General features: G+C 38.8%; 1 protein-coding gene and 1 non-coding gene across 2 annotated transcripts in view; one reads left to right on the top strand and one right to left on the bottom strand.

The window, feature by feature from the left end:
• The window catches only part of PLEKHA8 (pleckstrin homology domain containing A8), a 108822-nt gene that overhangs the window by 77642 nt on the left and 16886 nt on the right, over window positions 1–14294 (top strand). The window lies entirely within an intron of this gene.
• On the bottom strand, window positions 11861–11967 carry LOC129490961 (U6 spliceosomal RNA). The gene has a single exon (XR_008660411.1). It is a non-coding gene; the product is annotated as a U6 spliceosomal RNA (small nuclear RNA).

The following is a 14294-nucleotide window of genomic DNA, read 5'->3' as shown; positions in this document are numbered from 1 at the left end:
CATTGCTAGTTGGAGTCTTAAATGGTATAACCACTTTGGAAATTGATCTGGTAATTTCTTTTAAACTCTGTGACCCAGCAATAACGCTGCTAGGTATTTTTGCAAGATAAGGACTTTTTCCATAATAGCCCCAATGACCCATCTTCTCCTAGAAGATACATTCTGCATATCTGTTGATAGGCAAACTGTGGTTTGTCTCTTCACTTTGCTAAGTGAACAGATAAACAAATTTTGGTGTGTGGAAGCAATGGAATACCACTCAGCAATCACAAGGAGAAAACTACTAATTGACAATATCCAGCAGCTTAGATGAACCCCAGAAACATGACGAGCAAACATAGTGTCTTATTCCATTTATATGAAATTCCAAAACAGGCAAAAACTAATTTATGGGGCAAGAAATCATAACATTGGTTGTCTGGGTTATAAGGATGGGTGTTGAGTGGTAAGGGTCACAACAGCTTTTTTTTTTTTTTTCTGAGGCAGAGTCTCATTTTGTTGCCCAGGCTGGAGTGCAGTGGCATGATCTTGGCTCACTGCAATCTCCACCTCCAGGGTTCAAGTGATTCTCATGCCTCAGACTTCCGAGTAGTTGGGACTACAGGTACATGCCACCACACCCAGCTAATTTTTGCATTTTTTGTAGAGATGGGGTTTCACCATGTTGGCAAGGCTGGTCTCGAACTCCTGAACTCAGGTGATGATCCTCCTGTCTCGGCCTCCCAGAGTGCTGGGATTACAGGCATGAGCCACCACGCCCAGCCTCGCAACAGCTGTTTCTAGGGTGATGAGAATGGTCTATATCTTGCTAGTGGTATGGGTTACATGGGTGGGCCTTTGTCATAACTCATCAAACTGCCCACTTATAATCTGCTCATTTCCCAGTATGTAAATTATTTTAAAAGTTAAGAAAAACATGTTCTCAGGGGCCAGGTATGGTGTCTCACTCCTGTAATTCTGGCACTTTGGGAAGCCTAGGTAGGTTCATCCCTTGAACCCAGTAGTTCAAGGCCAGCCTGGGCAACATGGTGAAACCCTATCCCTATAATTAAAAAAAAAAAAAAAAAAGCCAGTCATGGTGATATATGCCTGTAGTCCCAGGTACTCAGGAGGCTGAAGTGGGAGGACCACTTGAGCCCAGGAGGTTGGGATTGCAGTGAGCTGTGATTGCACTACTGCATTCCTTTCTGGGAGACGGAGCGAAATCTTGTCTCAAAAAAAAAAAAAAAAAGTTATCAGGAATGACAGGGTTGAAACAGCAAGTTGGCATTCCAATCCAGTTCAGATAGCCAGATCAAAACAGCAAGTTCAAGACTTGAAGAATGCCCACAAATCAGAAAATTCACAAAAAAAGATAGAAAACATACAAAGGATATGACTAGGTAACTCACAAATGAGGAAATACGCTAAAAGGGGTAGGCAGGGGCTGGTGAGCAGCATTTCATAAGTTTACCGGCCACTCAGAGTTTTCCTCCAGGTATTGCTTGTTCATAGTTTATATCATTTTTCTCTTGGGTCGGTTATCTTTCTTTTCAATTATAGATACATTGGTTATATGAGTAGCAAATAGTTTTTCTTAGAGGGTGGTTTGTATTTTCACTTCGTATGTCATGTCTTTTGTTGTGTTTTAAATTTTAATTTAATCAAATGGAATCCACCTTTTGGTGATTAGTGCTTGTGTTTAGTTTAGAAACAGAATTCCCTATTCAAATATCACTAAATATTATGTGGTATTTTTCCTAATAATTTTATAGTTTTTTTCACCTTTAAGTCTTTAACATCTCTTTTTTTTTTTTTTCGAGGTGGAGTCTCACTCTGTTGCTCAGGCTGGAGTATAGTGGCATGATCTTGGTTCACTGCAATCTCTGCCTCCCAGGTTCAAGAGATTCTCCTGCCTCAGCCTCGCCAGTAGCTGGGATTACAGGCACATGCTACCATGGGCAGCTAATTTTTTTTTTTTTTTTTTTTTTTTTGTATTTTTAGTGGAGACGGGGTTTCACCATGTTGGCTAGACTGGTCTCAAAGTCCTGACCTCAAATGATCTGCCTGCTTTGGCTTCCCAAAGTGCTGGGATTATAGACATGAGCCACCATGCCCGGCCACCTTTAAGTCTTTAAACCATCTGGAAGTTGTGTATGGGATGTACTTTGGGTTAATTTTATCTTTTTCCTTATGAATAGCCACTTGTCTTGGAATCATTCAGGCTATTCTTTTCCTGTAATTTAATAGCAGCAGCACCATCATATATAAATGATTTTAACTCCAGGTCCTCTGTTCTATTCATTTGCCTAATTGTCTCTCTGGACCAATATCACACTATTAGAAGGTCTTAGGGTCTGTTGAGATTTGCCCCCTCCCCTGCACCTACAAATAAATACAGTTGGCCCTCCATATCTGTGGAGGCCCTCCACTTAAATGGAGTCAGCCAACCTGGGATAAAAGAATGTGGGAAAAAAAATTTCACGAAGTTCCAAGAAGCAAAACTTGAATTTTTTCTGAGTCAAGTACTACGTTGAATGCAGGCAAATGAAGTGATGTGCAGGTATTGTATTAGGCATTTTAAGTAATTTATAAATTATTTAAAATGTATGGGAGGATGTGCATAGGTTACATGCAAATACTAGTCCATTTTATATACGGGACTTCTGAGCATCTTCAGATTTTGATATCTGCCAGGGTCCTGGAATTAATCCCCCACAGATACCAGGGTTTGACTATATAGTGTTTTCCTTTAAAATCGTGTTCGCTATTCTTGTTCCTTTAATCTTCTGTATGAATTTAAGGATCATCTTTTCAATTTTGAGAAATACCTTATTAGAATATTGATTGAAATTATACTGAATTTATAGACTGACTTTGGGAGAAATCGCTGTCACTACAAAATTTCATCTTCCTACCAATGAATATAGTTTATCTTTCTGCCTACTCCTATGTTCTTCAATAAAGTTTTACAATTTTATTATAAAATACAAGGTACCTAGGAATAAATTTACAATTTTATTGTAAAACTTTTGTTTTTCACTATTATTTCCACCTATTACTATGTTCTTCCATAAAGTTTTACAATAAAATTGTAAACTTATTCCTAGGTACCTTGTATTTTATTGCTGCCATTAAAGAATATCTTTTGGAAAATTACATTTTCTAATTTTTGTTGCTATTGAATTTGTTAATATACTTGTTTTGGATTCAACAACCTTGACAACCTCTTATTTGCAGTAGTTTATAGGTTCCTTTGTATTTCGTATTTTTTCCTTTCTAATCTTTATAAATTTTATTTCTTTTTCTTGTCTTATACAAGCAAAAAGGTTTTATACAATGCTGAATAGAAGTGGCCATAGAAGATAATCTTATTGTGTTCCTAATCTGAATGGAATGCTTTCAACATTTCATAATTACATATAATTTTTGCTGTAGGTTCTTTGGTAGCTGCCATTTACCAGACTAAATAAGTTGCTTTCTCCATCTAGTTTACTAGTGATATTAATTATGAAGCAATGCTTAATATTACAAAAAAATTTTCTGGCTGGGCGTGGTGGGCGCGGTGGATCATGCCTGTAATCCTAGCACTTTGGGAGGCCAAGGTGGGTGGATCACCTGAGGTCAGGAATTCGAGACCAGCCTGACCAATATGGAGAAATACCATCTCTCCTAAAGATACAAAAATTAATACTCTGGTTTCTCTTCAGATCGTATAAATCTTTTGCCTTTTACAAAAATTAGCTGGGTGTGGTGATGCATGCCTGTAATCCCAGCTACTCAGTAGGCTGAGGCAGGAGAATCACTTGAACCCAGGAGGCGGAGGTTGCAGTGAGCAGAGATCAGGCCATTGCACTCCAGCCTGGGCAAAAAGCAAAACTCCACCTCAAAACAAACAAACAAACAAACAAACAAAAAAAAAACCCTACATTCATTGACATATTGACATGATCATAAGATTTCTTCCTTAAACTAACTAATATGGTAAATCTCTAACTTTAACCATCCTTGCATTCCTAGGATGAATCCAATTTGGTAATGGATTTTTAATATGTATATTAAAAATGTTGTATTTTTAATAGACATTTCTGGAATCAGTTGCCTACTGTTTTATTGAGGATTTTTGCATCTATATTTAGAAATGAGATTGGGCTTTAATTTTTTCCTTCATATACCATCCTTATCTGATTTGCCATCAGAATTGTTAGACTTTGTAAAATGAGGTAGGCAGTGTTCCCTCATTTTATATTTACTGGAACAGTTTGTTTTAGATAATGATTATCTGTTCTTCAAAGTCTGGGTATAACTGGTAAACCTTCTGGGTTTAATGGGTTTTATTTTTATCTTAATTTAATTTTTTTTTTTTAGTATGGAGGGTAGATTTTAAAACTCCCAATTCAAGTTATAAATCTAAGCAAAAAAATTTATTTCTTCTTGAGTAGTTCTGTTAGGTTATATATTTCTAAGAAACTGCAGTTTGTCTATGTTTTCAGTTTGTTGATTATGGGTTTTAAGTAGAATTGTGCATAAATGACTCTGAGAACTTACTCTGTGTAGTCTGGACAAGATGCCTGCTAGGACTGGTTGCGCCTTCTCCTAGAGAGAGAGACTTCACCCAAGTTCAGCTTCCCACAGAACCAGTAGCTCCCTTCCTTTGGCAGGAGGGGCTGTGGCTTGCCACAGCACCCCAGGTGCGGGGCTTTCACAGCAACTCCAGTAAACAACAAGCACTTAAATACAAATAATTCATACTAAGCAGTCTGTATGCCTCCCACAAACAAAGTTAATTCTCATGCTGGCACTAGAAGAGCCTGTGGCTAGTGATACCCATGAAATGCAAACCCACTGTGGGTCTGGCTCATCACCCTGGTCCTGCCATGATTCTCCGTCCAACAATGGGAGGACAGTGATTACACATCAAATGGTAGTTTATAATCGCTTCTCGGCCTTTTGGCTAAGATCAAGTGCAAATGGTAGTTTATATACCGTTGGTCATCTCTACTTGTTCACTCTCTCTCTCTTTCTCTCTCTCTATTAAGTGCGCTAAAGGTATGTCATGGTTGTGTTCGCTTTTATTTTGAAATAATTTTAGATGTATAAAAAAGTTGCAAAGTTAACACAGAATTCCCATATAACCTTCACCCACTTTCGATAATGTTGACATTTCATATGACTATGTGCATTTGTTAAAAGAGATTAACATGGGGGGGCACAGTGGCTCATACCTGTAATCCTAGCACTTTGTGAGGCCTAGGCAGGTGGATCACCTGAGGTCAGGAGTTCGTGACTAGCCTGGCCAACATGGTGAAACTCTGTTTCTATAAAAAAATACAAAAAATTAGCTGGGCATGGTGGTGGACGCTTGTAATCCCAGCTACTCGGGAGGCTTAGGCAGGAGAAACACTTGAACCCAGGAGGTGGAGGTTGCAGAGCCAAGATCGCGCCATTGCACTCCAGCCCAGGCAACAAGAGTGAAACGCTGTCTCAAAAAAAAAAAAAAAAAAAAGAGATTAACATTAGTGTAACACTACACTACAGACATTATTCAGATTTTCTTTTTTCTTTTTCTTTTTTTTTTTTTTAAAGCTGAGTCTCACTTTGTTACCCAGGCTGGAGTGCAGTGGTACAATCAAGCCTCACTGCAACCTTCGCCTCCCAGGCTCAAGCAATCCTTTCATCTTAGCCTTCCAAGTAGCTGGGACCACAGGCATGCACCACCATGCCTGGCTAATTTTTAAACTTTATGTAGAGATGGATCTCAATCACCCAGGTTGGTCTCAAACTCCTGGGCTCAAGCAGTTATTCACATTTCACCAGTTTTTTCACTAATATCTTTTTCCTGTTTAAGGATCCAATACAAGATACCACATTGCATTTAATGTCATCCTATTTAATTTTTTAAAACTCAATTGTATTGAGAAAAATTAACATATAAAATTTGCCCACTTAGCATATATAATTCAGTGCTTTTCATTATATTTACAAAATTGTGTAGTCCTTACCATAATCTAAGTTTAGAATGTTTGCATTACCCCCAAAAGCAACCCTGTACTTATTAAGCAGTCAGCCCCCATTCCTCCCTCCTATAGCCCTAGGCGACTAATATTTCTGGTTTTTTTTTTTTTTTTTTTTTTTTTTTGAGACGGAGTCTCACTCTGTCTACCAGGCTGGATGCAGTGGCGCAATCTCGGCTCACTGCAAGCTCCGCCTCCCGGGTTCACGCCATTCTCCTGCCTCAGCCTCTCCAAGTAGCTGGGACTACAGGTGCCCGCCACCACGCCCGGCTAATTTTTTGTATTTTTAGTAGAGACGGGGTTTCACCGTGGTCTCGATCTCCTGACCTCGTGATCCGCCCGCCTCGGCTCCCAAAGTGCTGGGATTACAGGCGTGAGCCACCGCGCCCGGCCTAATCTTTCTGTTTCTATTGATTTTCCTGTTCTGGACCTTTCATATAAATGGAATCATACAATGTGTGTGGTGTTTTATGTCTGGCAACTTTCACTTAGCACATTTTGCAGATTCATCCATAGTGTAGTATTTATCAGTACTTCGTTCCTTTATATTGCTGAATAGTATTCCATTGTATAGGTATATGGCATTGTGTTTATCCATTCACCAGTTAATGAGCATTTGGATTGTTTCCATTTGGGGGTTATTATTAATAATGTTGCTAGAATATTTGTGTACCAGTCATCATGTGGATATATGATTTCATTTCTCTTGGCATGTACCTGGGAGCACAGTTGCTTGGTCATATGGTAACTGTGTTTAACATTTTGAGGAAATTCCAAAGTGTTTTCCAAAGTGGTTGCACCGTTTTACAATCCACCAGCAATATATAAGGGATTCAATTTCTTTACATCCCCATCAACGCTTGTTATTGTCTGCTTTTGTTTTTCCTTTTGTTTTTAATATAGCCATCCTAGTGAGTGCGAGTGTGAAGTAGATATCTTATCATGGTTTTAATTTGAGTTTTTCTTTTGGTTAATGATGTTGAGCATCTTTTCATGTGCTTATTAGCAATTTGTGTATCTTCTTTAAAGAAATATCTATTCAAATTCTTTGCCCAACTTTTAATTGTGGTGGTTTCTTATTTTGAGGCTTTTTTTTTTTTTTTTTTTGACGGAGTCTCACTCTGTTGCCCAGACTGGAGTGCAGTGGCGCGATCTTGGCGCACTGCAACCTCTGCATCCTGGGCTCAAGCAATTCTCCTGCCTCAGCCCCCCGAGTGGCTGGGATTACAGGCATGCACCACCACGCCCGGCTAATTTTTGTATTTTTAGTAGAGACGGGGTTTCATCACATTGGCCAGGCTGGTCTCAAATTCCTAACCTCAGGTGATCCACCCACCTCGGCCTCCCAAAGCACTGGATTACACACGTGAACCACCACACCTGGACCTTATTTTGAGTTTTAAGAGTTCTTTATATATTCTGGATGCAAGTCCCTCTTCATGTATATGATTTTCAAATATTTGAAAATATTTGAAAATGTTTGTCAAAAATCAAGTGACTATTAATATAGCAGTTTATTATTGACACACTATCTTGATTTCTGTAACTTTGTAACAAGTTTTGAAATAAGAAAATGTAATTCTTCCAACTGTGATCTTTTTCTAGATTGTTTTGGTTATTCTGTGTCATCTTATTTTAAATTTTTTTCATTTAATCACTTTTGGTTTTGGGATTTTATTTGTTGTTTCTTAGTTTTCTATATCATTCATTTCTGTTTTATTTTTATAATTTCCTAGCTTCTACATTCTTGGGTTTGCATATTTGTTTTATAACTGTAAAAATGAACATTTATTTTATTACCATTAGGACTTTTTTTCTTTTGAGACAGGGTCTCATTCTGTCATCTAGGCTGGAATAGTGTGGCACAGTCATCGCTCACTGTAACCTCCACCTCTCAGGCTCAAGCAATCCTCCCACCTCAGCCTACCAAGTAACTGGGACTACCGGTGCATGCCACCACACCCAGCTAATTTTGTATGGAATGATACATTTCTCAGAAATACCCTTGTAGTTAAGCAACACATGACTGTGTATAAGTATATATATTTTTTAAATTCATGAGTTTAAAAATAGATTCTCAGATATAAGACATAAAAAGCCAACCATATGCTGTTCACAATAGGCATGCTTAAAATCTAATGATCTAGAAAGACTAAAAACAATGGAATGGCAAAATAATTACCAGGCAAATATTAATTTTTAAAATTGATGGCACAGAATTTTATAGCCACACAGAGGTCAGAATGCAGTGTAATTATGTTGACATCAGACAAAAAAGACTTAAAAAGTATTTAGGGATAAAGAAAGTCACTGCAAAATGAAAACATGAACAATTCACTAGGAATATTCAACAGTTCTGATTTTCTGTGCAACAACTAACAGCATAATTGACAGAGATGGAAAAAATGAACAAATTAACAGTCAGTATGGGGTAGACAAAAATAGAATATGAAAGGTTTGAACAAGACGATTTTCACGACTCAGCATATACCAAAAAAGTCAAGATTTTCTGATCACAATGTACTACAATTTGAAATTAGTTCACAAAAAGATAACTCCTTAAAAAAAAACCTTAAAAATACTTCTAAATGATTCACATGTCAAAAAAGAAATCATAAATGAAATGAGTACATACTTAGCACTGAAAGAGTGTGACTACAATACATAATAAAATCTGAGGGATGTAGCTAAAGCAGAACTTGAGTCATTTGTGGGTTTAACTGCACACATTCAAAAAGAAAAAAGTGGTCAGTCACAGTGGCTCATGCCTGTAGTCCCAGCTACTTGGGAAGCTGAGGTGGGAGGATAGCTTGAGGCTGGGAGGTGGAGGTTGCAGTGACCTATGATTGTGCCACTGCACTCCAGCCTGGGTGACAGACACAGACCCTGTCTGAAAAAAAAAAAAAGCCCATCTCTATAAAAAATACAAAATTAGCCAGGTGTGGTGACATGCACCTGTAGTCCCAGCTATTTGGGAGGCTGAGGAGGGAGAATCACTTGAGCCCAGGAGTTCAAGGCTACAGTGAGCTGTGATATACCACTGCACTCCAGTTGGGGCAACAGAATGAAACTCTGTCTCTTTAAAAAAAAAAAAAAATTAACATATATGCTTGACTTAACAAGCCTAAAGTTGATCAATATCTCTACCTTTCTCCTAAAATATACAAATAACCTTAGAACATTTTAACACCAGTCACTTGCCTCTTGTCTGACATGTTTTTTTGTCTTCTGATAGTTTTGTGCTTCCTTATGTCCCTCAAATTCATCATCATCATCATTACTATTAGCAGTAGGAGTGGTGTTTTCTACAGTCAGTGGTTGCTCCGGTTTACCCACATTTGCTATTTCTTTGGAGATGACTAGTTCTTGCTTTCTGCATCTTTCTTCTGGTTTTGATTTGCTCCTTCTGGAAGTAAAATGTTCCCATAGTAATATTTTCTGGAAGGGCCTATGAATGGTAAACTCAGTCTTTGCCTAAACATGTCTTTTTTCTGCCTGACTTTTGAATTATAGTTTAGCTAGTTATAAAATTCTAGCTTATCAATTATTTTCCCTCTATATTTTGAAGATATTTTTCTGTTGTCTTCTGGTCTCTGACTATTGAGTACTGTGCTGTCAACTTATTTTTTGCTTCTTTATAGGTAGTCTGTCCTTTACCTCTGGTGGCATTTAGGATCTTCACTTTGTTTTGTGGTCTGCAGTTTCCCTAGTATGTGTAGTGTAGATTTATTTTCATTTCTTATCTTTGGACTCAGTGCATGCTTTTATTCTGCAGATTCTTTCCTTACAATTCTAGTAGAGTCTATGTTATTATCTCTTTGAATACTACCACCTCACTATTCTCCCTATTACTGTTTCTGGAATTTCTATTAAATACATATTGGACTATCTCGTTCCTTATGCCTCATAACCTCCTTTTAACATTTTCCATCTCTTCATCATATTGCTGCACTTAGCACAGTTTCCTCAGATGGGACTTCTAATTTACTAATTCTCCCTTCAACTTCTTTTTCAGCTTACAAACTTTTAATAGCTAGTTCTTATTTCTAGACATTCTAATTTGTTTCTGTTCAAAATATTACCTTTTTTTTTTGAGATGGAGTCTCGCTCTGTCGCACAGGCTGGAGTGCAGTGGCACAATCTCGGCTCACTGCAAGCTCCACCTCTCGGGTTCACGCCATTCTCCTGCCTCAGCCTTTCTGAGTAGCTGGGACTACAGGCACCCGCCACCACGCCCGGCTAATTTTTTTGTATTTTTAGTAGAGATAGGGTTTCACCGTGTTAGCCAGGATGGTCTCGATCTCCTGACCTCATGATCCGCCCACCTCGGCCTCCCAAAGTGCTGGGATTACAAGCGTGAGCCACTGCGCCCAGCCACCTTTTTTTTTTTTTGGAGACAGAGTCTCACTGATGCCCAGGCTGGAATTGCAGGGGCACAATCTCAGCTCACTGCAACGTCTGCCTCCCAGGTTCAAGCGATTCTCCTGCCTCAGCCTCCCCAGTAGCTGAGATTACAGGTGCACACCACCATGACTGGCTAATTTTTATATTTTTAACAGAGACAGGGTTTTGCCATGTTGGCCAGGCTGGTCTTGAACTCCTGACCTCATGTTATTTTCCCACCTCAGTCCCCCAGAGTGCTGGGATTACAGGAGTGAGACACACCTGCCCTACTTTTTTTTTGTTACAATAGTAGCTAAAACTTACTCTGTGCCAAGCATATGTGTACTCTTCTAAGCACTTTACATATATTAACACACTTAATCCTTAAAATAACCCATTGATATAGATACCATTAGTATACCTACTTTACAGATGAGGGACTTGAGGCACAGAAATATTAAGTGACTCACCCAAGGTCACCCAGGTGGTGGTAGGTGATAGTGACGAGATTTGAACCCAGCACTTTAGCTTCAGTTTCTGTGCTCTTAGCTACCATGCAACAGTGCCTCTCATGAGGTTTGTTCTTTTCTTGGTGTTTTAATTACATCTTTTAGGGCTTTAATAATTTTAAACATGTTTATTTTACATTCCCTTTCCAATTGTCATTCTATGATATGAAGTTTTAGGGTATCTTTTAGTGCTATTTATCGTGTCTGCTGACTCTTAAGTCAGCAGGATTTTGTCCTCCTGCATTTCATTATTTTGTTCGTGAGCTTATCTTTTTTTTTTCTTTTTTTTAAATTTTTATTTTTATTATTATACTTTAGGTTTTAGGGTACATGTGCACAATGTGCAGGTTTGTTACATATGTATCCATGTGCCATGTTGATTTCCTGCACCCATTAACTCGTCATTTAGCATTAGGTATATCTCCTAATGCTGTCCCTCCCCCCTCCCCCAACCCAACAGTCCCCGGAGTGTGATGTTCCCCTTCCTGTGTCCATGTGTTCTCATTGTTCAATTCCTACCTATGAGTGAGAACATGCGGTGTTTGGTTTTTTGTCCTTGCAATAGTTTACTGAGAATGATGTTTTCCAGTTTCATCCATGTCCCTACAAAGGACATGAACTCATCATTTTTTTATGGCTGCATAGTATTCCATGGTGTATATGTGCCACATTTTCTTAATCCAGTCTATCGTTGTTGGACATTTGGGTTGGTTCCAAGTCTTTGCTATTGTGAATAGTGCCGCAATAAACATACGTGTGCGTGTGTCTTTATAGCAGCATGATTTATAGTCCTTTGGGTGTATACCCAGTAATGGGATGGCTGGGTCAAATGGTATTTCTAGTTCTAGATCCCTGAGGAATCGCCACACTGACTTCCACAATGGTTGAACTAGTTTACAGTCCCACCAACAGTGTAAAAGTGTTCCTATTTCTCCACATCCTCTCCAGCACCTGTTGTTTCCTGATTTTTTAATGAAAAATATGGAACGCTTCACGAATTTGCGTGTCATCCTTGCGCAGGGGCCATGCTAATCTTCTCTGTATCGTTCCAATTTTAGTATATGTGCTGCCGAAGCGAGCACCGTGAACTTATCTTTAAAGAAGGCTGTTTTTCTGTGAGAATCCCCTGTGGCCTGGGTTGTACATGTGTCCCTCCAGAGCAGTTTTGCATTTGCCACAGAAAGATCACCAGACCTGGAACTCTTTTTTGGCTGTTTATCATTTTGGGAGTCATTTATCATCATGGTTCCTGGACCATCTGCAAATTTGAACCTCCAAATTTGAGGTAGAAAAAGACCCTGAGAATTCATTTCTCAGAGGACATTTTTCCCCATCCAGAGGCATATAAATTCTTTTTTGTCTCTCTGTGCCAGTGCATCGATGGTTTTCCTAGTCTACTCTTTTCAGTGTGGGTGTAGCCTTTTAAAAACTGCTGCAGTTTTTTAACTAAGCCCAGCTGTGGCAGCATCCCACATCCTTACCACTCACTTCTCGCTTTGTTACTGACACACCTGGAGACTCCTTTCTCTCTTGCCAGTTCATTCATGCATTTAAAATAATTTTCACTGTATTTTGTCAAGCATTTTAAGGCAGTATGGCAGGAGAGTTTTCAGACTGCTTCCCCAGATCTTCTTTTAAGAAAGTTAGGAGTCTCATTCCACCCTTTAAAAAAAGTATGATGTTAATTATTTTCTCTTGGTAAGCCTAATTAAAAAATTGGGGACATCCATTGAAGTGTTAGGAGGAAAATGCAAACTACTCATTGTACCACTACCTAAAAATGGCCATGTTTTATATGTTTTCTCCTTTTTGTATTATATATGTTTAGATATACATACACGTATATATGTATGTATATATGTACTGTATAACTTGATTCATGTGTGAATATCTGTTTACATGTGCGATTTTTCACCTAATAGTGTATTGTATTTTTCTTACATCATTAAAATTCATTAAAGAACAAACAACTGAAGAAAAACTTCTGTCTTAGAAGCTTACGGATAAATGAGGGGCATCTTCCTGCATATATTTGATTAGCTGTTCTGCAAATCTACTCTTCTGCACCTAGCAACCTAGAAATAAAAAAGGGAATAGCTGCACTAAGAGCCCTAGAATCCTAATTAACATTGTGCTGCTGATAGATGCCTTACATTTAAAGCAAGATCATGTTGTTTCTCTCCCATATAAATGATTTTCATTGACTATTCTGAATAACTTTATATTTCCGGTCTCCAATTTGCTGCAACGAAATCTTAGCTACTCCCCCATTCTGGCTTTCCTGTTGAAAATTGCTCTCTGAGCAAAGCCTGGAATGTCTGAAGTCATTCCCCAACACAGTTGCTAGAGATGGGCTGTGAAATAACAGAATTTAGCAGCAAGTCTCTCCACAGGCCAGTGTATAAAAAGGATCTGAAACCTAGGCTGGGAATGACAAGTATGCTAGAGGGAATGGCACTCCCCTGCCCGCCTTCCAAAAGCAGTTTGGCTTCAGGAGAGTGGGCGTGTGTTTCACTTGGTCTTGCAAATGTAGGTCTAACTTTGTCACCGCCTTTCCGTCTGCCTTCCAGCATCTGTGCCCAGTTGACGTAATGACTGTGGAAGGCAGATTGAACGTTATTAAGGAGACAGTCTGGAAATTGCGAGAGGCAGGCAGGGTCAAGGATAGAAAGCATTCTTGGGAGACTGGGGTTCTCAGCTCACAGTAATTGAGAAATCGATTCAAACTCATGCCATACAATGAAATTATATGTGTGTGTGCATTTCCTAGAAGTTACCCCATGGCCCTTCCTAGTTAAGTTAGCACTATACAATGTCTTGGCCAAATGAATTTGAGTTCCAAGTTAGGTTCTTGAGACTTAAATTAGTTCCAAGTTAGTTTCTTAAAATTTGTAGTAGAAATAATAGCCTTAAAATGTAATTTATTAAAAATTAAATTTAGGGCCAGGCACAATGGTTCCTGCCTGTAAACCTAGCACTTGGGGAGGCTGAAGTGGGAGGATTGCTTTAGCTCAGGAATTTGAGACCAGCCTGGGCAACATAGTGAGACCTCATCTCCACTAAAATAAAAAAATTAGCCAGGCATGGTGGCACACACCTGTAGTCCCAGGTACTCAGGAGGCTGAGGCAAGAGCGTCACTTGAGCCCAGGAGTTCAAGGCTGCAGTGAGCCATGATCATGCCACTGCACTCCAGCCTGTGTGACAGAGCAAGAACCCCCTCCAGAAAAAAATTAAAATCTTTTAAAAACAACAGTTTTGATTTACAACTGCCAGAATTTATGAGAAAAAGAATTTTAAGTTTCAAAAGTTTAGTGTGTACACTAAAAAAACGAAGGCACAAAGCTTAGGTTGCCAACAAGATATTAGAAACAGATTGGAAGTATAACTACACAACTCTACTTCCTGTAG

This window comes from Symphalangus syndactylus, chromosome 9, assembly GCF_028878055.3.
Source record: "Symphalangus syndactylus isolate Jambi chromosome 9, NHGRI_mSymSyn1-v2.1_pri, whole genome shotgun sequence".
In the NCBI taxonomy this organism is placed as follows: domain Eukaryota; kingdom Metazoa; phylum Chordata; class Mammalia; order Primates; family Hylobatidae; genus Symphalangus; species Symphalangus syndactylus.
This window is presented reverse-complemented; position numbering and strand designations above follow the sequence as displayed.